Source organism: Tyto alba, unplaced genomic scaffold (assembly GCF_018691265.1).
Source record: "Tyto alba isolate M040663 unplaced genomic scaffold, T.alba_DEE_v4.0 Super-Scaffold_10, whole genome shotgun sequence".
Lineage (NCBI taxonomy): Eukaryota > Metazoa > Chordata > Aves > Strigiformes > Tytonidae > Tyto > Tyto alba.
Window position 1 is genome coordinate 23,167,224 of NW_024881262.1, and position 25,458 is coordinate 23,192,681.

Here is a 25,458-nt window from a genome sequence, read left to right on the forward strand (position 1 = left end):
AAGATTAATGGTAATAATGAAGCATGAAATATTTCCTTCCTAGCATGGTTAATCTGAAACAGAGGAAACAATCATTTCACCCAGGAGGGATAATCCTTTGAGGAAAATTTACGGTGAAATAATGTATTGCCATATCTCATCCCACATATGTCAACAAAGAAACTATCAGTGTTGTGCTTAATGCAATAAAGGCCAACAAGCACAAGAAAAGGAAATGGAATCAGCACAGCATAAAAACAAATAGACAGTAGTATCAGCAGGAGGGAGCGGAGAAGGCAGGAAAACTGTGGCAGGAAGCAACAGTACGAACAGCAAAGGAGGACAGAGACCAGAAATTCAGCAATAGGGAGGGAAGGAATTGTTAAATCAAGTACAAAAGACAATGGGGGAGGAAAAAAAAAAAATGTGGGACAATTTAAGTTAGCTGTGTGAAACAGTTGTCATAATGAGGCGGACACTGGGGCAGGTGTATTTACCAGGTGAGGTACCGCAGTACAGCCGCCCCGCACGGCTGCACCTGGGAGAGGAGCTGTAAGGGCTGCAGAGTGATCCGGGCAGACACTGCGCTTCAAAAACTGGCTCCTTTCACCCCTTTGTACAGATGGCACTTTGGCACTGCTGCCCCCCAGCCCTGATGTGACAGGTTCCTGATGGCACAGCAGTTTAACACGGGCTCCCCCAGGGACTGGCCTAAGGTACTGGTAACTTCAGAACTGGGTGGCCACAAGCATTTCTTTGACAATCTATATCCTGAATGGGCTCTACCAACTAACACAAACAGAGATGAGTACATGGGATATGTGTATATACACGAAAACCAACACTTTAAAACAATTATTTTTTTTTCCCTTTTTTTTTTTTTCAGTAAAGCCTTTTCAATAAAACACTGGTCTCCATAGGAAAAAATCCCACGATATCAATTTATTGGAATCATCCCGTCAGAGTCTTACTAATAAACCCATGCTCCATCTTCAAAGAACACTCACAAGCCTTTCATTTTTGGCAGATAAGCCGTTTGATCAATATTTTCAACATTAATCAAGGCCAAGAGCAATTTCATTTCTACCCTTTCCCTAAATTGAGTTGGAACCTAAGGAAGCGTATCATTCGGTTATTTTGCTCATGGTAAGTACATTCAACTGAAGGAGATAGAAGCTCTCAGTGGTAACTAATCCTTTTCAACTGACAATATTCATATTTATCTTACATAAACATCAGTACAGCAGGAAATGCTAAATTTTCTCTAGAAAAAACCTCCATTAAATAACCATATTTCTAGGCTCTGCTTTTAAAACGTAAGTGCCTTTTTATTACTTGAACTGATGACTGCTGTTGTCCTGATAATTTTTTTATTCTGCAAGATGTTTTATGCTCACAATATCCTCAGCATGAAGCACTAATTAGAATCAGAAAGCTGCTCTATTCTCATTGTCTTTTTGCTCTCCATATTTATTGCAGGAAATGTCTTTCCTTTAAAAAGTGTACCTTCTCTCTTGTTGACTGGCAAGTTGGGTGAGCGTCAGGACTGTCACATCACACTGTTCAGCTCTACCAAGAGAGAGTTATTTCCCGCAGCACAGAGAGCAGTAGCTGTCTGTCCAGAGCTACAAATGGAACATTCCCTAGAGTTTTGCCTACAGCCTATCCTTCTTGGCATTTTGTCTGTTCAAATCATACAATACTCCTCATAGATACCATGCAGCTTGAAGGCAGAGCAAAGCCCAAGATTTGGGGAAGCAGCATAGCTGCAGTGAGTAGCACTTCCTTGGAAGTAGGTTTCAGGTATTTCTAATTGGACAGTTTCTGTAGCAAGAAATAAATCAGTTTTCCAACTAGGCTGGTCTTTGGCCTTATTGATATCTTCATCTAGATGTGTCTCTGGCCACATAAACATCTACAGTAGAATGTTCTCACTAGCACGCTACCTTTTTGTGTCATGCAGCAGTCAGTACTTCATTGCTGCCAGATAAGGAATAAGGAATAAAGTATAGAGAATATCACAGCAACTATAAAAATGCACTACCATACTTCACTTCACTGGAAGAAAATGAAGCTTGACTACTGCAAGCTCTGTAGCAACCCCATAGACTTGCCTTTGGCTTTGAGAAGGCCATTTTGGCTTTATCCCTCTGCAGTAAACACTTTTTAAAATGTCACACAATCTGTTTTTTAGCCTTTGTTTCTTCCTCTGATATTACAACATAAAACACACAAAATAAAAAGTTCCCTTTCACAAATATCTCCAGAGCTAACAGAAGCTTACTGAATGCTGTCTGCTGTGCAAACACAAATTTAAGACGATTTTATAGGGCCTGTTATTTACCCAGCTATAACAGCTTCTTTGTTAGAGGACGGCACTATAATTATCTGCTTTTATCATTAATACTTTGAGTCAGTGGTTAATGCAGAGGTGACAAATCACTGAAATGTCTGACAGTTTATGGCTTTTAGCACTAAGGAATGTCTTTTTATTTCATATCCCTTCTGCGTATAGTATTTTCTTTAGATGTCTTCCGTTCCCTTACACACACATGCACATTCATAATTAAACGTATCTAATAATTTATTCACACAAACCAATTACCAAATCTCTGTTGTTTAGTGTTAGTGCGTATTACTTAAAGTTTGAAAAGTGGTGGAACAAGAGCAAAATTTCTGACTGAGGAAATATCAGAGCAGTGTCTTTGGTCATTTATGTCCACTGTGAAGCATCAGCCAGCAAATAAAGAAAAAAAACCACATCTGCTTAATTTTGCTAGCCATCGGTAGGATGGGGTGAACTGCTAGTACCCTCAACTAAACTCCAAAGAATGGACTCAGAAATTTGTCAGGCCAAAAGCAGTAAAATGCTGTACTTTCCCTATAAACACAAGCACCCATGTTTTACTAGCATTATGTTGCAGAAGTACAGGCACAAATACCAAAGATCTCTCACCAAAACCAACAGGAACGTTGCATACAAAAAAGCATGCAGCACACCGAAGTGCTGCAGACCACAGGCCCCTGTCCTGGGAGGGGCTGAGCTGTAAATAAATGTCAGGATCAGAATAAGGAATATAGAGTCAGCACTGCACTACCCTTCTTCATCAGGAAATACAGCCAGTGTGTGACACCATTATTTACACATGAAGCATGTTGCTACATACTGTAAGTTTCACCCTATGTAGAAGTATAATTTGGCCCATACAATCAGGGTTGTTTTCTCAAACTCCTGCTCCCATGCCTGCAAAAACACACGCGCAGCTTGAAGCGAAATGCAACCCTTTGTGTTGTAAGAAGACAGTCACTTTTGAAAGCAATGAGTAGCAACTGTTAAAACAAAACCAACTCCATTTCAAATCCAGCGTGAAGTAATGGAGCAAAAAAAGAATGGAGCAGAAATGACCTTATCCATAACTATAGCCATAAGGCTAGTTAGGATTCCTTCTGAGTGAAAAATAGAGAAGAACAACTGGCAAATGTCAGACTCATTATCACAAACTCTTTTTAGTAGTGAAACAAAAATTAAACCTTAGATCTTTTTTCAACAGACTAGACCATTCTCTGTGTTCGAAGCCTTTCCATTTCTTTTGAGTAACTATCAAGTTATGGAAACATCTTTTCCCTTTTCGTATTAAAAGCACACGTTTCAGCCTTAATTGCTATATGCACAGTATATTTATCCTTCCACAAACACTTGATGTTTAAATAGTTTAGGCATAATGTTGTAAAACAGTGAGGGAAAAAAAGGGGGGGAAGCTGAGCAAAAAGAACATTGCATTCAGAGGTAATTGCTTCCCTGATACATGCAGTTCTTCCTATTGTCCTTTAAAAGTACTAAAAAATGGAACATTCCAGTTAGATAAAAAAAATCCTAAAACAATTGCTTATGATGCTAGTGCCACTGTTTAAAGTAAAGATAATATTCTTTAATCTTGAGTCTATAGTAAATGCTATAAATAGAGAATACAGTTGTCCTTAACCTGATAGGTCTCAGTGGGAGTTTTCTAAAGCAATAATTTGGGAAGAAGTCAGATCCTAACCTGTTGCAAATTATTGAAGCTTCAGTAAAGTCAACAGAACTGTGCCGTTTCACGCCAGCTAGGGCTCTGGTACAATGTAATTCAAATGAGACACTAATTGACTATCTTTCTAGCTGCCCCTTTAACACTAATGCATGTTTTTACAAGTCCCTTGACTAAAATACATGGCAGTTTCTCATCTTGGTTTTTGTTTTGTTTTGGTTTGGTTTGGTTTTTTTTTGTCTCTGGCATAGTTTTGGTCATTTATTCTTTGACATTCTAGAGTATTACATCTCTGAAGTGGACACACACTTCTTCTCAAAGACCAGGGCTTTAAGTCTGCAATCACTGTGACAATTCCTCCCAAATACGACTCAGCAGTTACTGCTTTCTGGGATAGTGATGGAGCACTGCCAATTTTCCCTATTCATGTCATCATAATTTACCATTTATGGGAAGAGAGATGGTTCATGTATCCTCGTCATCTATAGGTAATGCTCAGAAAAAAAGACCAGCTGTTGTTTTGGGGGTGTTTTGTTTGAATTTATTATCGTTTGGGTTGTTTGGGTTTTGTATTTGTTTTTTTTTTTTTTTTTTTTACTTATGCCCTTGTCCTATAAGAGCCACTTCTGATTGATGATCTCAGGTCAGGATTAGTTGTCTGAATCCTTCCCCACCTTCATTTGTCCAGCTTCCTGAACTGGAACAAAACAGCATGGGTTTCAATCATGTTTACACACTTAGGGATTTGCATTACTGAGCCAGGAGTACAATGACATTTGACCCTTACAGCTCATGTTTCTTGTTTTCCTACTGTCTGTAAACATAAATATGAAGCTGAGTCTTCCAGGTTTCTATGCACTCAAGATCTCATATCCAGCATTTCACCCTGGAATCACACAGAGATGTACCAACTTTATCTGTCTGTGAGCTTTGGTACAAACACATTTAGGTTTACCCAGCTGCAAAGGCCCTGCTTCAGCTGGCTTCTCCAACCTCCACTGGGCACTCTGGGTTGAGAAACTCAACTCCACATGGATGGGGAAAATGAGATTGGAACTAATGTGCGTATTTCTGACACCTGACCAGGGAGTAACAGAGAGGAGAAAGCATTCTGCCTCACACCTCGTTCAGAAAAGATCTCTTGGAGACGATTCCAGGCAGTCAAGGCCGTTTTACATTGACCATGACTCCCTGGAGAAGAGCATGAACAATAAGCATCACAAGAGAATTTTACCATGTGAAGGACACAAGGATAACACTCAGCCACAAGTTTAAGATTAGAATATGAAGGCTAAACAGAACAGCCCATAAGATACACTAAAATGTCAAATTTCATATTTGAAAAAGTAGGAATGATGATACTTACTTGCTCCAGAGGGATGTTATGAAGCTCAGTTTATTCTTAGTAAAGTTCTTTGTGATTCTCTGATGTGCCCTAGCAATGCCACGTACTAGTACCTCTAAAGAAAACAATCCTCCAATGTCTCTTGCCAAAGTATGATTTATAGAACATGCCACAGAGCAAACCAAGGGGACAACTCTGATAGATGCAGAAAACAACAGCTTGTAAAACAAAGGGTGCTGCTGACATGGAGCTAACAGCCTGTAGAAATGGCTTCTAGAGAAGCAAAACCAAGACTGTATCATAGAACAGCTGCCCTGAGTTTATGAGGATACTAATAAATCTTCCAACATTTCTCCTCTTACATACAATGATCTTCTATCCTACTCCTTGAATGCTTGCAGGAAATGGGTGCTTTACACGAGATACTTTTCACCTGGACTTGCAGATACATTGATTATTCCATCTCCCCTCTCATGACAGCATCAAAGACAGTCACAGCTGAAATCCCAGAGTTTCCTGAGATTCCTCTTCTTGTGCCTTTAGTTCAAGGCAGCAACAGCTCACTCAGGTTATCTCCCTGAAGTTTCTTTTAAAATATTACTAGACGCATTTTCCATTTTTTCCTATGAATTAAGGAAATTCAAATGCAAAGTCAGTTGAGGAATATAGCTATCATCCTAAAACACTGGTTTCCTTAAATATGATGCTCAAATTACTATTTCACGATACTTATAGCTGATATTCCACCAGAAAACAGAGATTCATGATACAAATATAATTCATAGTTTAAGTGAAAGATTCACAATGATGATACAGCATTTATAACAACTAATAGAAATGAAAAAATCCAGAGTAGCCTAACTCATGATGAGACAGTCAGTAATAACCCAACTTCATTGCTAGGCAGAGACACTATTAACTTGTGACCCAGTAAGCTAGCAGCTGTGAAATAATGTTTTCATTGAGAAAACGAAAAAAAAAAAAAAAAAAAAAAAAAGAAATAACAACAAAACAAAAACCAAACCGACAAAAACAGAAAAACCCAACAAAACCCACCACAAAAAATAAGGCAGAACATGTTGCTTATAAAACGTTTACAGCCAGTTTACCAATTTCTATAGTAATGGTGCTTGAAGTATGTTTCTCCTGAATGTCTTTGAGATGCTAAATTGAAAACAAGAATTAAAGGACTTGAAAATAGAGAGCAGATAATTGCTATGGAAAAAAAAGATGGTATCAGCATATTGCACAAACCCAGTGAAATCCATATGGCCATGGCTATTTTCAGCTATCTCTGTAAATTCCATTTTGTGCTTTCTTCTGAGTTTGTATGTTCATGTTTTCAATTAAATTTCCTGCAACTGTTTGTGTTTCATGCCACAGAACTGGGCCACATTAAATGCGCAAGGAAAGTAAACCAGCAGGTTGGCAGCTGAGAGCATTGCTGCAGTCTAAATGAGGAAAAGCACACAAAAATCCTGGAAAGGTCCTAAAGAGCAAATGCAAAATTATATGTGGGGATTGAGGTCATAAGAGAAAGAGGAGGTCATGTAATGTCACTACTTTTGGGGATGAAACAAAACAGAAAAGTATCCTCCAAAACTTCCTTATGCGAAGTTTTCTAGATTTCAAGAGGAACAAAGAAGAGGCCTAGAGTTGGTGGGGTAACCTCACTACACATCTGACTCATTAATGGGTTTTTCAATATATCTGAAGAGTTCTTGTGCGTGCCATGACTCTTTTGACACTTATTTTTATGATCCTGTCAGGTTCCTGCTCTGGAAACCTTACTTACCCAAATTTGCTGTTGTAGCTCTTCAAAAAAACTTGTGTTTTGATATTTTATGAACTAAAATAGCATTTTTGTCAAAGACTATAAATATAAAAACTTGGTCCCTATTAAAAAAAGAAGATGCAAACATTTGTTTTTCTGCTGATTTTTTCTGTTAGTTTTTCTAATAGAAAAAGTTAACCAGATGCTACTTTCAAATATTTTTAAATTCCAGACAATCTCAGTTTTCCACACAAAAAGCCTTGTGAACATCATATGATTGGAGCGATGGAGTCTTCAAACATTTAAGTAATCTTTTCTGATCTCTGTAAGTTTCTGCATCACAGCTCCACATAAAGGTGTGTACAGGTATACAAAAAGACGTGCATACAAAAATTGCAAAATATGAGGACTCTCTTTCTGACATAGAAATTACTAAGAATAGGGACCGCAGAGAAACCCCCACAGCACAAGTTTGCAAACAGTGACATGAGGAAAAGTTTTTCATGTTTCACTTTCAAGGGTGGATGTAACTGTTATGTGGCTGGGAGGGTTGTGCGCCCACTTTCTGCTATACAACAGGGAGAATTTACCATACCAAAAAAACCTAGTGGAGAAACACAAGAATATGATGTTGCCCTTTTTTCCCCAGGAAATCTGACTCTCACTGTATGACCAACCATGACAAACTCTGTAAAGAAAAGGAATTGACATTAGATCTTCCCAGGGTGTCTGTTCTAATGGAGCTGGACAGAAACTCCTGCTGATGTCTGATGAGAAAAGGAAATTGGAAGCGTATGTCCTCTTATAAACACAGGCAAAATGGAAGATACACTGGCATGGAAGAAGATACAGTTCTCTGAAGCCTGATAACATAATCAAATATAAGAACAAATTGTCTCAAGGGCAAGATTTATTAGCCAATATACAAATTGCCAGCAGGATCTGAACTTTTTCAGATGAAAGAGGACTGAGGACTGGTGTTCATTTTTCTCACAATCTTTTTCTGAGTTCATAGTACCGACAGCTAATGAGAGGTTCAATTTGGAATTTCCTATCTGGCAACTTTTTCAAGTCAAAAGCGCAGACAGATTATAGGTAAGAAGACTTATATAGTTGAAGAGGATGTGAAATTGGAATTTTTGAAATATACGCTGAAGTCTTATGCTCAATTTATGTGACTGTGAACACACTTTTTATATGACACCTGATGAGTATTGGTGATAGAGCAGAAACCTGAAGACAATAGAAACTAATCTTTCCCTCCTCCTTTGTGTCTTTCCTGAAGAATCTTCTAGCTCTACATGGCTTTTGAGCTTCAAAACCCCTCTATGGCTGCAAAGAAAACTCGATGTTTTAACACTAGAACCCAATTTCCTCTTGTTCAGCCCTTGGCTCCTGATCCTATATGCATGTATACATATCTACAAACATGCACATTGCCAGCTAGAACATTACATGTTGCCTACAGAAGGAATTGTATTAGGACTCTAAAGTGCATGAAGTTTAACATACTAAATAGCTCAGTGCTTCAGGAAGATGTAAAGCTTTTGAGGGCAATTTGTAGCAAATGGCCACATGCCAAACAAACTGCTGTGCAACAAGTGACTAATGTCTTTGCTGACATCCCCCTATTTCTCTGCCAGCATCCTGCAGCAAATCCTGCAGTAAACTGGCAGCTCTACTTGAGTGAATGAGGGCGAGATAATTGATATCTGCTGGGAATCTGCCTCTTCTCAGCTATGTATTTCTTTGGGCAGCAGCTCATAACTGAAATCTACTCTTGGAGAACTGAGGTAGCACTGTTCCACATGTAAATATGGTCACTTAAATCTGTCGGCCCATCCCCCCAAATTACAGGGATACTTAAAACCGGAGTGCTGCTGAGCTTTTTTCAAACCAAAGAAATAATGTTTCTTCATAGCAGCTAGGCACTTAGACCTCCTGTAAAAATTACAGCACTACTAGTTTGAGAGCCAACAGCCTTCATTATGTCAGGGGAATATTTAAAATAAAAAAATAATCAAACAATGCATTCTTCACTGTTGGGACTGAAGGACTAGTGCTTCTTGAAATAACTCCTTGAGGTGACAATATTAAGACACAGGTTGAGAGGCAGGTCTGAAAGGAGGAAGTCAGCTGATGACAATTTCTGTATCTACATTCACACAGCAGCTTCAGGGCAAAGCTGAATATAAGACAGAGGTGGCTCTGACAAGAAGTCCAGCATGCCACTCGCCTGCCAGCAGCCACTCTTCTGGAACCAAATTCTCCTCCAGTCACCTCCCGAGCCAGTACCAAAATTCCAATGCTTGGATAGGAAGACAGTCACATCATGAGGTTCCCATGCTGGACAAAACAGAGAAGCTTCTATATTTTGGCCACTGAACATGATGTATCTAAGATCATGTTAAACATAAACATTTTGAGGGAGATGAATGGATGGAATGGGCAACTAGTCCTAGCAGCACTAACGCAATTCAGAATGTGCAAGAGCAGCTAAAAATGCTTCAGAATTTATGACAATAAATAGAAAACAGTGATTAAGATAAAAGTTTCCATCCCACTTCACCAAGCACAGGTAGCATACTCTCTGAATTATCTTGTTTAAGTGAGGTAACTCCTAAAGAGAAATCATTGATGCTATTACTTTTATAGCATGTGGAATACATTACAAGTAGCTGATCTGTGTAACACTTGGAAGTAGAACTCAGGAGAAACAGAAGTCTAAGCCATAAAAAATGGTAAAAGTATGGCTTATAAATAGATGTGAAAATATTTGCCATAATCTTCAGATGTAAAAGTTCTGTAGTAAGGATTCAGAAAGGTCAGTCCTAGGTTTGAGAAACTTCTTTATAAACAGTTCATTTAAAAGAATTAACGATAATCTGAAATTATGTTACAGGTATTGCATTAGTTACCAATATAGTTCTCAGTAGAACTGGAGAACCCACACCATCTGCTCCAAGTGCCAAGAACAACCACTTTACTTCAGCAAACGTAAAGAAAGATGCGCCATAAAGGCAGACCCACTGCAGTTTAGTAAATTTGCTGTTAAAAAGTGAAACATGTTTGGTTTCCAAGCACCTGGCTGATGCAGCTTTATGAATCAAATGAGTGAGATAACAGCATTTACTAATGAGTCCTCACCACTGATTTGATTGTTTGTTCTTCTTCATATTTATTAACATGATTACCTCTGAAGGGAGAGAAAATAAATATTTATTTTTTATCTAAGCATGGGTTGCGCCAAGTTTAACAGTTGCCAGTTATAAAACAGCAGAATATTTACAACAGGCTCCAACAGCAGCCACAGCTTATGGAGACTGCCCCTGGCAAGCTGTTGAAGTTTCTCCTTAGCTAAACTGTAATGCACAAAAATCATACCTTCAGTGCACAGCAATCTGCGTTTGGGTTTTTCTCCTCTATTTTAGATTCTGTTTTATTTAAATGCAGCATTTCAAGTCCCTCTACTGAATTCTTACAAAGATCTGAGAGAAACAAAATATCAGTCTGAAAGATTAAGAAAATACATTCTGTCTGTTTCTATGGTTATTTTAAATCAGTTTTATACAGGCTTTGACAGGGGTCTATTAAATCAAAAGCCAAAGATTGAAGTGGCAGTTCCAGTAAAATTGAATGAAAGCTGAAATAACTGCGGTCAAAGAAAGGGTCAAAGCCTATGTATTGCTTTTAGAGCAACTTTATTTTATTTGTAACAATGATTTTTAAGCTGCTAAATATTCTGAGTAAAGAAAGATACAAATGAAAGGTGCTGGACTAAGGCCCAATCCAACAGAAGCTTTGCCTGGTCTCAGTGACTCTTGACTTGGCTCAGTATCACAATCACGTAACCTCTCCAGAGATTTTTCTCTAAAAGCTGCCTGCCCTGTGTACCACCACAAGTGATTTCAGTGAGAGTTTGAAATTCACCTCTGAGGAGGCTCCATCCCCTTCTGTTTCAGATTCCATGCTTTGGTACATTAAGAGAGCACGAGTGAAAACACAAGAATGGCTACACCATGTCCACTTAGCCAAGAAGATTGTTTGCAGTAAGAGATGATTCAGGAAAGAATATAAAACCAGGAAAATGTATTCTCATGGATTTCAGCCTTAAACAATAGCAGCTTTTGTGATAAAATTCAGATGCACACAATAGTGTTAAAAAAAAAAAAAAAAAAAAAAAGGCTATTGATCCACCATGACTTTGTGAAAGATACTTTCTCTGTTTTTCTAAGACTGTTTTCTGATAGTGGAAAATCCTCAAGACTTTCCTTGAGAAACACTGATATTTTTTCTGTATATATATTTCTACCTAATTCTTTTCTTCATGCCATTACTGATCGTAAAGACCTCATATCCTCTCTCACCGTGAGAATTTAAACAAGCCTGTGCAAGACTCTCAGTGATACTCTGAGCTGTGAATGTGTCTTCATTTCTCCATTTCATGAGAGTCCTATATTATACTCATTTATTGATACATAAAGCTGTATTAAACAATACAACAAAGCCCACAGCATTGCAGGAGCAGAGGTTTTCAGAGGAAAAAAAGTGAAGATTGATCAAAGAAATTCCAACATTTGCAAAGAAGCAACTTTGTCACAGTCACATTAGAACTGACTGTTATACAACAGTTACTATCAGCATCTAAAAACACCCGATGATCTCCTGGTAAACTTCACTGTAAAACTTTGTCAAGCTTGGTCAGGAAAGCAAACCAGGAGTAGTGCCTGTATTGTTTACAAAACCATTGTTTAGTTTGTTTATAATATGTGGTTTATTTCTCCAATTCTGTAAAATATGTGGCAAGAAATAAAACAGATTTCATGTTTCACCTGTCACCATGAATTAGACTTCTTTTCAATGTAAATACTTCACAGCAGCACTTGACTGGTCAAATGAACGTGTTCATCACCTTGCCTTTTCTTCCAGACACTTTCACCTAGAGATCAAGTAACCTGGTTATCTGACCAATATCTTTACTTCCCAGTTTAGACCCAAACCACAACGGTTCTGCAGTGATCTGATTCTAGTGACCAAAATTATACATTAAAGTAATTCATACTACTCAAAGAGAGGAAGAGTCCAGATCAGAGTTACTCTGTTTCTGATTATACCGTTACAATTTTCCGACTTACAAATTTAAAAAAAAAAAAAAAAAAAAAAAAAAGTATGTTTTTACATCTCTTAATGTGAGCAGATCTTCTAGTTATCTTCCATTTTATCATACTGGAATGGGTAAAAGGTGAAAAGGAGAGAATGGAAGTGAAAGAGAAAACCCCGAACTATTTGGTACTGGAGAAAATCTGGAAGGCTGCTGAGGTTATCAATGGTTTGATAAAAGCTATTTAGTAGCAAAGCTACTTACAAGAGAAGGCCATATTGCTATTCTAAGAAAAACCAACAAAACAAACCCCAAACCCCTCAGAAAACATTGTTAGATGAAAATATCTTTATGTTGCCTGCTGAGGGACAAAATTCTTTGGTGATGTTACCCATTAGATCCCTCTTTAGAAATTTGTTCACAAAACCACTGTAAAAGGCACTGTCACAAGATCTAAGTCAGTCATCTGAGTAAGAGAAAACTTCGCCATGGAGAACACCACAACAGTGGAAACAACTATTTGACCAGGTTCCCCTGCATAATGATGCAGGGGAGCTTCAGCCACATGTTCAGTTTGCTAAAACCTCCTGTGGAGTCACTCAGTATCTTTCATCTGAAAGTTAAATTACAGGAAACCTGCACTGTCTGTTAGGGGCAGCCCTGCAGTCAGGCTGAAGGCCGGACGCGCTCGCTGCCTTCAGTGCGGCTGGAGCACGGCCGGCGAGGCAAAGGCAGGTCTGCACCCCGAGCGCTGCTGGGCAGCGACGCCGGCGGGAAATGAGCAGCATGCAGTGGGCTACAGGTTCACAGCCACTTCCAAAGGCTGTGTTTTCTTTGCAGGGCAGGTACAGACTCCAACCAGAGAAGGTCTGAGCATATGGCTTCTTCAGGTGCACGTCTGTGCTTGAGCGTGTGTGTGAGAAAGAAGTGTATCTTAGGGGAAACATAAGGCAGATATTTAGTCGATGCTTCATCACACTCTTTCAGGGCAGAAGAGAAACGATGGTTTCAAAACAGCTCTTAGCAACAGCTTATTTCTTTCACTATTCCACAGAACTAAGCAAGTGCATAAAACAAAACCAATAGAAAAATACAAAAGCAAGAAATGAAAAATCCCATCTTAAGCTAAAGGGTGTTATTCAGAGATTACACTGGCACAGATACTAAAGAAGAATGTGTGCAACTAAAAAGGAACACAGTTAAGTAATTTATTCTGAGTTTTTTAATGGTCATCAGAATGGTAGAATTATATAACACAAATGAATTACGGTCAGCAACTGAGAGTATTGCACACTTAGGATTAGGTGAACTTTATCTGGGACAAGAAAAGATTTTTTTCTTACACAGAACATCTGTTTCTTAATTTTCCAGGCATTCTTCTATTCCAAGCCAAGTATTCAGCTGCTTAATCCAGCTGTAGGGTTTTTATAATATCCCACCATCAGTAATTATGCTGTTATGAAATGCCTTCCCCTTTCTTTAAAGAAAAAAAAAACAGGTCAAGAAAATAAGGTTCTGTGGACATGTAAGAAAATATCTTTCAAAACTTTCTACTTAAAAGAGCAACTAAAAGGTAATAGCAGCTGTAAATGAGAATCACCATGCTCACCAGCTCCCCTCGTTTCCTCCAGGATGACCCAGAGGAGATCAACAACAGCCATAGAAATGTTTTCAGATGGAAGGGCCTGCAAAACCACATATTGTTAATATCCCAGACCTCTCAAAATCTTCCAATATACATCTATGCATAAACATGGTCACACACTCACTTCCACTTGCCATGGGGCACAATAGCACATGGTGGAGACAGACAGTACTTCCCAGACTTCGTAGTTATGGCAAATGAAGAGACTAAATAATTGCATGGGGATGCTCTACTACACCCTGTTCAATTATATACAGGCCATGATAAGATGTATTGCTCCTGAAGCAACTTCGCCATTTTCATTATTATACTTCACTAGGATTTTTTCCTCAACTTCAAAAGTATTTTTATTGTTTACTTTCAACATATCTGCACTTTCCCTTTAAAGAGTTATTCAGGAACACACATAACAATTACTGCTAACACGTGCTATTAAAGCTCCTAAAGAGTTTTAGGGTAGCATGCAATTAGAGCCTGTGCAGCAATCTGCTCTAGTGCAAGGCAGGCCTGTAGCATTCCTTGTATGAAGACAGCAGAACTAGGACACTATTCATGCTGGAGACAGGATTTTTCTAGTTCTTTTCCCCCCAGGATGGAAAAGTGACATACAAACCTCTCAGCTGGGCTTGAGGCATTCATACTGCCATTTAGTCCTTTAAATCTGACTGTGCTGTTGTGTCTAATTGGTCAAATGGGAGATTAGAGACCAGAGGGAAAGGAATAAAGAGACCAGCCTGGAAGACAGGAGAAGTGAAATTGCTGTTTCAACCTCTCCACAGTCTCCTTTACTTCTGCCTGAACAAGTCAAGTATTTTGGTAAGAATCTCCAAGGGAACATCTGAAAGTCAATTCACGAGTTAGTGTCCTGTCTTTGTTCCACATGTCCACGAATAAATTGTAACCAGCCCCCAGAGAATTTTTTGTGCAAATATTTCAATATTACCTATTTATCAGATGCTGTCATTTTCCATTTGCATGTTTACCAGGAACAGACATTTCCTTATGTTTTTTGAAATCAAAACAAACTAGGACATTATTTTAAGGTGTCTGCCTCAGAAATACACTTGGAAAAGTAAAGAGCACAAAGTACTTTGAAGATTTGCTGGTTATGAGCTGAGAAGATGACTTTTTGGAAATATTCTATAAAATTTCAGTAAGGATCCCATCATTTACTAGAATATTTGTAGAATGCAAACACAGAAAAGGGAGAGACAGAAAGAAGGTGAATTCATGAGGAGACTGAACTGCAAATTCAGTATTCCTTCACTGAGCTCTGGCATGAACATCACATCCTGAAGCCAGCAGGGACTCCTGATATACCCCTTTAACATTGCTTATTTCATCCTGTGTGAGAATGTGGTTCATGTCAATAGCAACCATGTTGCTTGTTCTAATTCTACACCACCTGACCATTCTACTTACATAGAAAATGGACAGTTCAAAAGACAGCAAAGAAAGAAAGAATAAATGTCAGTGTTCAAGACAGCAGAGGTCTGAATGAGATTTTTAAAAATTATTTTTTGTATGTTCATCAAGTGTATCAATAATTTAAGCTATGCATTAATGAACTTTAGGCATGTCTAAATAAAGTTTGTGAAAGGATCTAAATAATTTTATCATAGTCACAGTACGGATGATGTAAGAAATTCCAGACCAGCCTGACAGCAAGTGATCAGGGAACACAACAATAGGTAAGATTTAGATTAAATAAAATATAGGGCCATACATACAGCAATTAATTTCTCAGATTATTCATAAACGCTGTTGGTTCTAAAAGAATGCAGCTTAGTGGAAATGGTGCTGTTACAAACCTGGCCATCAGGACGCTGCTTTACAGGGAGGCAGTGCCCGATACACATAGAGAAATATTAAGCTATTTCAATAACAGACCAGGAAGGAATATGACCTGCACCTGGGCCACCACAGGGTCTGAAGGCTTCTTTCCACCTTGATCATTAAGTCCTAGTCTCTACCACACAAGAGAGATTGAAAAAGTGAAAGGTCTGAAGTACAAACGAAAGAAATACCAGTCAAGGAAGAAGAGAGGAGGAAAGGAAGAGAATATGAAGCACTCCACAGAAGTAAAGAACAGAGTACACAGTGTACTGCACACATGGAGCAGAAAGGAGGAAGATGTCCTTCTATTAATCTTTTCTTATTAAGAAAAGCAATCCCACAAAAAGGAATGCTGATAACACAAAGTTGGCATGGACCTCAGTGCTGAAGGGTGACAAAGAGACCAAGAGATCTCTTTGTCTGATGGTTTTACAGGTAGAGCAAAAGTCATGGATCACAAGGCAGATCATGAATAGCTTTCCTTTTAATCCTGGATAAAAAGTGATGTGATATTATTGCAAAACATTAATTCTCTGCTGGGAATCTGAATACACATATCCATAATTATTCTCAACACTGGGAATTTCTAAGTGTTTCTAACAGAAATATTTGTCTGCTGCTAGAAACCAGTAGCATGATCCAGGGACCTGGCCAGCACTTACGATAGTGCCTTTGTTACTTACACATGAAGTCCAGAAATAGGTAAAAGATTAAAAACTAACACTTCCTCAAAACTTCAGCTTTAATGATATAGTAGCACTATTTCAAAATGATACACACCAAGTCCCAGCCTTCTGAAAAATTACCTTTCAGAGACCTTTCTACCTATTACATAAGCTTAAAAATGTTTTGATATGGCAGCCCTACAAATCTACACTAATAATCAAAACCTATGTTTTAAGACAGGCAAAAGTGAAAAACTTTTTGCTTTCCATGAATTAGTCTGTGATTGCATTTCAGTTAGTTTTCAATCAAAAACTTGATCACATTCATTCTTAAATAGCACACATATTGAAAATTTGTGGTCATTTTCTTTCAAGTGTACACTAGCAGCATTTTACTCCCGAGTTAACAATACGTCTATGTGTGTCCTCCCACTGCTTCACATCTCCACTCCTGATGGTGTAAGAGAGGTAGACTGGTACAGGTTGTATTCTTGTTTCTCCAATTTCATGTTAGATCTGATAGAAGGAACAACTATGCGTTTGTCATCCTTTTTCAGACACTTAGTCCTTTTATCCCAAGTCCCAGATGCCTTTCATTAGATTAGGCTTCTCCTACAGCTTTGATCTCCCTTTACAAAAGACAGAATGCTACACTGTACAGGAACATGAAAAAAATCCTAGAAAATAGCCTCTAAAATATTGTATCTTCCTTCCCAACTCTTATTTTTATATCTCCCATTCTTTCTGTACTTTGCCATAGGGTTTCCCATAAAATATCTGGACAAAAAGTAAACATTTTCAATTAATTTCTCACACTAAAAAGTCCTTTTTCCTCAGATAACCCCAGGGCACTAATACGATCTCTTCATATATTCCTGCTTGTCTTCCCTTCCATCCATTAAATCTCTAGATCAAGGGTTCTTGGACTCAGCTTGTGCAATCTTATCATGCTGTTTTCTTAATTTAAATGCTTGTCTTCACTCCAGAGTCTAATACTTCATCTGTTCATTGCAAGACTCCTTAATTCACTGAGTTGATTAAACATTTAAAATATATATATATTAAATATTCATAAGAATCAGTCATGTGTGTCCCCTGCCCTGATTCTAGCCCTGGAGAAATATAAACAGTCAGTATGGTTGATTAGTGCAATCGCAAAGGCATCTTCCACTCTCCCTTTCCCTACGTCAGAGTAATTTTCTGTAACTTTTCACTGGGTCACATCAAAATATTTGTTCACTTCTACACTGTTCTCACTTGTTGCAATTGTATTTTCCCCATCCACCAGAAGCATGCTTGAGTCACTGTTCTTAGGTCAGACAGCCATACTGCTGTAAACCAAACTACTGGCCATACTAATATGCCTTTTCCTCCCTTCTGAAAAACTGGTTAGTCCTTGTTGTAGATCAGACCAGCTAATAGAATGGCAGTGTTATAAAACAATTATTTTTAACTGATATGCCTCTTTCCTGAGCACCACCTAATATGAATTATTCAAAATGGATGGAAATTCACAGAAATAAACACGAACGTTGACCAAGTCTGAGAAATATCTTAGCATATACCATCGAATCAGAGTGGTTTAGGCTGGAAGGGACCTTAAAGATCAACAACCCAGCCAATTTCTTATCCACTAAGTGCTCCATCCATCAAACCTATGCCTCTTCAATTTAGAGACAAGGATGTCGTGTGGAACCGTGTCAAAAGCATTTCACAAGTCCAGGTAGATGATATCAGTTGCTCTTCCCTTACTCACCAGTTGTGTAACCCCATCATAGAAGGCCACTAAATTTGTCTGGCACCACTGACAGAAATGGTATGCACAGGACTAAACTGGGACGCCTTAGTGGACACCCACTTTCTCCTGCCACCTAGTACTGCAGTGGTAGCCTCCAAGAGAGGGGGCAGCTGGGAGTGTAGGCATTTCCAGAACTGCCACAGGCATGCTGCTGAAACCTGATACTTGCCATCAGTTAAAAATCTGTCCCAAAAGGCATCTTAAGTCACCCAAGTACTGCGTGCACATGCTGGCTTTGGCTTCAGGTAGACTTCCAATTGATTAAAAAGCATTGCCTCATGTTCACATAATATGAAGAGATGGGAGAACTGAGGAAAGCACCAAAGGTTATTCATACTCAGCACTCTCCACAGTTTATCATCTAATTTCAGCACTGATATATTCAAGAAAATTTCAGCAAAATCAGTGGAGCTAAATTTAACTCAGTCACCTTGCTGAAAGGTGCAATCTGAGGAGCTTTTCTGAAATGGATTTGGATGAGCTGACCTGTTCTCCAACCTAAGTGAGTATACCATCAGATCATAAGAATGAAATACAGCTCCAGCAGAAGTCAAAGGGAGTTTTGTCTTTAATGAAAGAATATTTCCTCCTGAAGCCTTCAGTAGTGCTTTATAAACTATGAGACATCTGACCAACTGCTCGGTTGCTGTAGCTCTGGTCATCAAATAATGGAAGACTGGGCAATTTTATGCTATTATGCTTTTTTGTTTTAGAGGTCTACAGTTCTCATTTTTGTTTCAGAACAAAACACAAATTAAATCACAAGTATAAACCTCCCTCTAGGGAAGCAGCCTCATTTCTTAGGCAGAGGGAAAAGCAGTCAGCAGAGAAGAGCAGTATTCCTGGAGATTTCCAAGGCCCTGCAGGAGACACCATTCGTGCTTGTAATACTCCTTTCATCCCAGGACTAACTCCTGCAGTCCAGTCAGTTAACTTTGAATTCAACTTTAGTAACTGAAAATATGGTTCTGTTTTCCTCCCACATATTATACTTACAGAAAGAAAAAGGGACTGTAAAAATGTCTGACTTAAGACAAAAAACTTTAGATCATTATATCAGAGTTTCCACCACAGTTTTTTCTAATGAAAAACTTTATTTCCAGCAGAAACATGATTTTAAAATATATGCTTCTATTCTTTTATATATTTTTTTTTCCTGTGTTAAAGAGAATTACATCAGTTTAGGAAGTTGGATATAAAAGAAGTTTCTTTGTTTTGAAATTGCTTTTATTGTTGCTTGGAATCCCCAGTTCAAGAGGTCAAGTTGTCCTTTACAGCTAGCAACAGTCTCAAAGATCCACTTCCCAGGATTTGTAGCAGCATGCTACCTCACCCTGCTGCTACAACTTTTCTGAGATATACACTAGTCAGGACCACTGTATACTATAGAACTTTACATTAATGGCAAAATTATTCAGTCTCCAATGAGGTCCAAGCCACTACTACTGAATACTGATGTCATGTTTAAATAAGGACTGTATTAAAGCAGAGAGTGGCTTTTGATTATTTCCAAACGTTGATGTATTTTCATACTGTAACTGTAACTGCATCACAAACACATAATTAATATTTCTCTTCTGCTGCCACCTTCTTTCCTTTTTCCTCATCCCCCTCCTGCTGCTGTAATTCCTTCCCAGCTGCTATCCCACCCAGCTCCCTCTGATTTGGAGTCACCACCTGACAAGAGGCAAGCTTTAAAAGCTGAGTTTGTCTTTTTTTCCATCAAGAGCAATCACAGCTGCAAGTTTCAGAACCCACAGAGGCTTTTAACTGTAAATTTTTATTAGAAGTGCTAAATTGGGAGTAATAAAAATTCCCAATTTAATAGCTTAATAAAAAGAGGAAGTTAAAAGCCAGCATAGCTGTGGAAGAGCAGCACTGAGGCTGGAGGTGCCAAATATTTGGCTTTTAAATGGCTAGGCTTTCTCCTGTATTTTATGATTATAAGGAAAGGCTCTCCAGCAAGATGCTCTGGGCAAAGACAGATTTCTGCTCATGAGCTGAAGAATATCCCTGTGTATTTAACTACCCATACGAACACTGAGGCTACTCCTCAGATGCACTGTTGCTATGTATGGGTGCCTTTTGCACAGCAACTGGGAGCAAAATGTACTTTAAGTCCTAGCTAGGATTTTCTCATGCATTCTGCCCCTAGACCTGAGGCCAGGCTCTTGGAAAGAGCAAAGGATTTATCTATAATTAAGGATTTCTGGGCTTTGGAAGAGTGACTGTTCATATTACATATTTTTAAAACCTGACTCTTATTTCTTGTAAGTAATTTGGTTTTGTTTTTTCAGGAATAAGGTATGCCTCCAAATTTGTTTTCAAACAGCAAGGGGCAACCATGACAAATCAGTGAAGTTGCAACTGGAAGTCTACACCCAAGTAGCCAAAAGTAATCCATATTTCCACCAATGTCACATAGAATGTCTAGACTTCCAGATCCAAGTATTGCCAGAGCTCCCGGATTCACTGCCTGGTGGTGCATTATGCTTTCATTATTCTGCACTGCCATAATTATTACAGGAGTTTAGTCTTATTTTCAGATATCAGGTCTCAATCTAATACTCCATCTCATCAGGAACTGGATTAGAACCAGTAATCATAGCTCACAAAAACCAAAATCAGATGCAAAAAAAAAAAAAAAAAAGAAAATTCTGCAGGAGGAAGTTCTTGTTATCCATATGCATATTAATGCATAGTCATTAGTCACTCCGGCAAAAGGACGCTGCATGGTTACATTTATCACCTTTAGCCAGAACACTCACCCTCCTGCCTGACCCCCGGCACAGCGGGAAGCTCGCCGCCAGCCAGCCCCTACGTGAGCTGAGCCTACTGCAGGTCCCTGGGGAGGCTGCGCACCCCTCATGGCCCCCAAGGACAGTACAGAAGAGCTTTTTGTAAATCACATCACTGCCAAAGCAAAGCCCAGCAAACGTTGAACACAACTCCCTGTCCCCTGTGTGAACCCAGGCCAGGGTGGAGCTGGCTTCATGAAAAGGCAAGAGGGACAGCCTCAACTCTTCACACTGCTTGATGATGGTTATCGTACACGTACACGAGATCATCACAAAAACACACTCCTTGTGCTGAGGGGCTGCTTCTGACTCCCCTTCCCTGCTATTATTCCCCCCACACAAAGTCAGCTGCTTCCCACCACCCAATTTCTTCAATAATAACGAAGATTTACCAAGAGCAAAGTCCCCCTGGTTTGGCTTCCCTGATGGATTTCTCTCCTCATGAGCTTGTCCATTCAAGGGAAATGCCCAAAAGAAGACATGAGTCATGCAGCACAGATGCACCTCAACACCTTGCAGAAAGGGTGAGAACTGGAAAGAGTGGTTACAGTAGAAGAGTTTATAAGCAGACTTGTATGCAGACTTGGATAATCCCAAACTGGTTCTGTATTAGGCTCAAAACTGCTGAATATTTTGAGCATAATTTAAATAAATAAATAAATAACAAAAGTAAGAAAAAGTTTCAAATGTCAAAAATCCTGATGGTTCTGAAATGAACCCTTCCTCCCACCCTTTCCTATTTTTTTTTTTTTTCTAAAGGGCCAGGAGTCAGATTTGTGGTCTATAAAACCCCTAATATTACTGCCTTAAACAACAACAGAGTAGTTTTTGAGATCTAGTTTGGTCAGAAGTCATGTATGTGCACTGTTACACATGTTAACTACAGAAAAATTAGCAAGGGCTTAAGAAAAATATAATCTAAGTGACAAAACATGTTTTTAAATAAAACAGGCAACTTTGCTATTTTTTTCTAAATAAGGACAAATCATTTCCTATTCTTGGGAGGAAAGAAAGGACAGATTTTGACTATATTGAGGCAGTTGTCCTCTGCAAAATTATAGTTCTCTCAGTACATAATCTCTGCTTAGAAAAAGATGTTTCAAATGTTAGTTTTGTTTCAACTGTTTCCATATGCTGAAGCAAGGCTTTCTAGACTTCAGTTGCTTTCCTCCATACTGTAAACTGTAAGTAGAGTTTTTAGCCTTCTGAAGGTCCAGATGAAGAAGTCCTAAAATGTTATACAAGGAATTTTACAGGTTTATTTAATGACTCGATTAAGAAGTGCTTATTACTGTGGGAGTACACAACAGTTAACAGGGAGAAATTATTCAGAGCTATCTACCATGCAGCATGAACTATGCCACCAAGTCAAAACAACAATCACTGTTGGATGCCACCAGAAATGTATAAGAAACTGTCCGAGGAGAAAGAAACTTTGAGGAAGACTAAACCAAGTGAGCAAGCCTTGTGCCAGTCCTTGAGGGTCACCAAGATCTGAGAGGCAGTGTGAATGAAAAGATGCAACCCCTCCCCTCCGGCAGCTCTGCGGCCAGGCTCAGCAGCTTCAGGGAATCCCTTGGGGAACGAGCAGCTCGGAGGCGGTTGCTGCTTCCCATCACACTCTCCATTTCAACGGTCAGAATCCTCCAAGACGCTCTTCCCACTGCTCTTCCCCGAAGATGTATAGATGTATATTTTTGTCACTTGACTCTTCCACTCAAAGAACATTCCCATCCAACCCTACTCTGAAAACATTTGTTTCACCCATTTTAGCATTTGTCACTTGAGAAGTTTCTATTCCCTCCTCTACTAACAACTGCTGGCCAGAAGCCTATGTTAGTTCATAACCTTGCTTAGTTCCCTCATAAATGACATCTCACTTAGCAATGAAGGCAGACTGTATTTCAAAATATGTCATATGCATTAGCAATACCTATGAAAACAGAACAGTATTAATTGCCACAATGAAGAAGGGAGCCCATATAGTGTATTACTAGAAATCTGAGCCTTATACTAATTAAAAAAAGAAAATTGAGTCAATAAAGTTTCTAGCATTTGTCCACTCAGTTCCTCTCAAACCCAGGTAAATAAGTATTACCCAGTTTCTTTTTATTTTCATAAAGCTTCATTTCTGAAAATACTACAGATATTAAAATGATTTTACACAAATTCCCTGTATAAAGAAGTCTTTCACAGATATTTTATGTGTTTTCAAGAACTTCTGGCATCTCTTTTTAGATGAGTTCTGCTGTTCTTTGCTTGCTTCTGGGAAATCTTTGCGTACCTGGCTTTGGATTAGAGGGCAGAGTTTTCTGATAGCACAAAATTACTCCCATTTCAGTAGCAGATGAATAAAAATGGTTAGGGATTATAGAAAGAAATGCATTTTCAATAGAGAAAAAAAAAAAGTTACTTTGTAGAAACAGATAATTTTCTAAATTTTCATTAAAATTTTATCAGAAAAGGCTTCTGTGGTTCAGGATGAAATTCAAACCCACAACATCGAAATCTGTGTTGTGGTCCCTGAATGTCCAACTCAAACTTACATTTATACAAAATTGAAAGGTCCTAAGGAAAACAAAGTCCATAGTTTCTGGTTGAAGACACTCACCATGATGCTAGACTCAGAGGTTTTGGCCCTTGCTCTCAGCCAGACAGACAGCATGAGCCTCCCAGATTTCAAGTGCTCTGTGCTTGAAACCAGAATGACAGGATTGTCTTCATTGTTTTGGAACTTTCCCCACCACCAGCACCTGCCCAGATAATATCAACATTTTCAAGTTTGAAATTAATTTCAAACACAAGAATTTTTTAAATTCTAAACTATTTTCTGGAGTCCTTTTTTTTTTATTTCTAGAGCTGGTCAACTGAAATTTTTCCACCACTCCTGCCCACAGACAGATACACACTATATACCCAGGTTCATTTCCTCAACTACCCTTATTTCTCAGTAATGATTTTTCAGATCTCCGTTTCTTCACACAGACTGGCCTGACTCCCAAAAGGGTGGTGTTTCTTACCATATCACATTTTACAAAGCTTTCTCCATAGCACGTTATAAAGAACTGCTGGATTTCTATGTCTAAAATTCTGCAACCCTGGCGAGACCATTTAATTGATTTGTGTTCATGGATGAGATACCAGGCAGGTCTGTGCAGAGCAGGAAAAAATTTCATGGTGCTGCAAAAATGCAAAAAGCCAGGGACTGGTAATTCTATGTCAATAAATTTCAAGGTCATCTAGAAAAGACAGTATGTAATTAAAGGGCATAATTGTACAATTGGCAACCAGATCTCAATTAAGCACTCCATCTTAAAATTCTTTAAATGAGAAAGAATTAAGACAACTGCTTTTTAAAGTCATACTTTCAAGGAATTTTTAAGGTCTAGTCACAGTCTATCCAAAAAGCATGATTTTCCACCTCTGATATCTTCTGTTATTTATGGCTCAGGCATTTTATTTATACATAACTACAACTCTCCCTACTCCTTCTGCCCAGAAGAGTTCCTAGTATTTAAAACATGTATTAAAGGACTGGTGATAGGATGTTAAATCTATTTTTGTCCTTGTAAATACTGCTTTGCTCAGGGGAGTTGAAGCATTTTGGAATCCAACTTTATTTGGCATTCCTATTTTGGAACAAGAATAGTCAAATGCCAGGCATAACATCTAAGCAAAGCAGGAGTTCCCTCCCAATATACACCACTAGTAGCATGCCAAGGAGAGTTATATCTCTGCACACAGCCCTTCAAAAATAGTCAAATACCATTACTCCTTTCTCATGAATATTAACAACTTCATACATGAAAAGCAGCATAATATGCTTGTGGGAAAAGACACACCTCTCCTCTCATAACACCTGGGAATTATTTACACAGCAACAAAGTTTCAGACTAATAAGTCAGTAATAAAGATGGTACAAGGAAATAATATGAATCTTCCATAAAAGATATCCAAGAGCACGTAAACCTCTACTTCTTATCTCTCTTTTTGTGCCTACTGACACGAAAAAGGATTTTCTTGTCTTTGACAGTTACCTAGAGGAGGGAGGATGGTGGACCATCTTTATTTTGTCCAGGCTTCTACCTATGGGAGAATATTACTGTACACTGAACTCAAAGACACTACTGGCTCATTCCTTCCCTCGAAGTTTTCCAAACTATTTTTTCCATCTGCTCCTACATATTTTTCTGAACATTATTATTTGTACTAAATATTGCCAGACACAAGGCAATATATTATATGAAACAGCACATGCAAATGCATGCACATGTATTTTTAGAAGTCTGCTTCTGCTTTTCTGTAAATAACAAAGCACAACAAAATTTAGGAAGAAAATTCAAATGCTCTTGATTAATTAAACAGAAATCTGGATTGTGATAACAGAAAAAGCTATGAGTGCTTGAGGAATTGTATTGGAATACTCAATGATCTTGAGAAATTGAAGAAAAAGGCCTGAAATGAACAGGTGCAACTCAGTGAGGGTAAACAC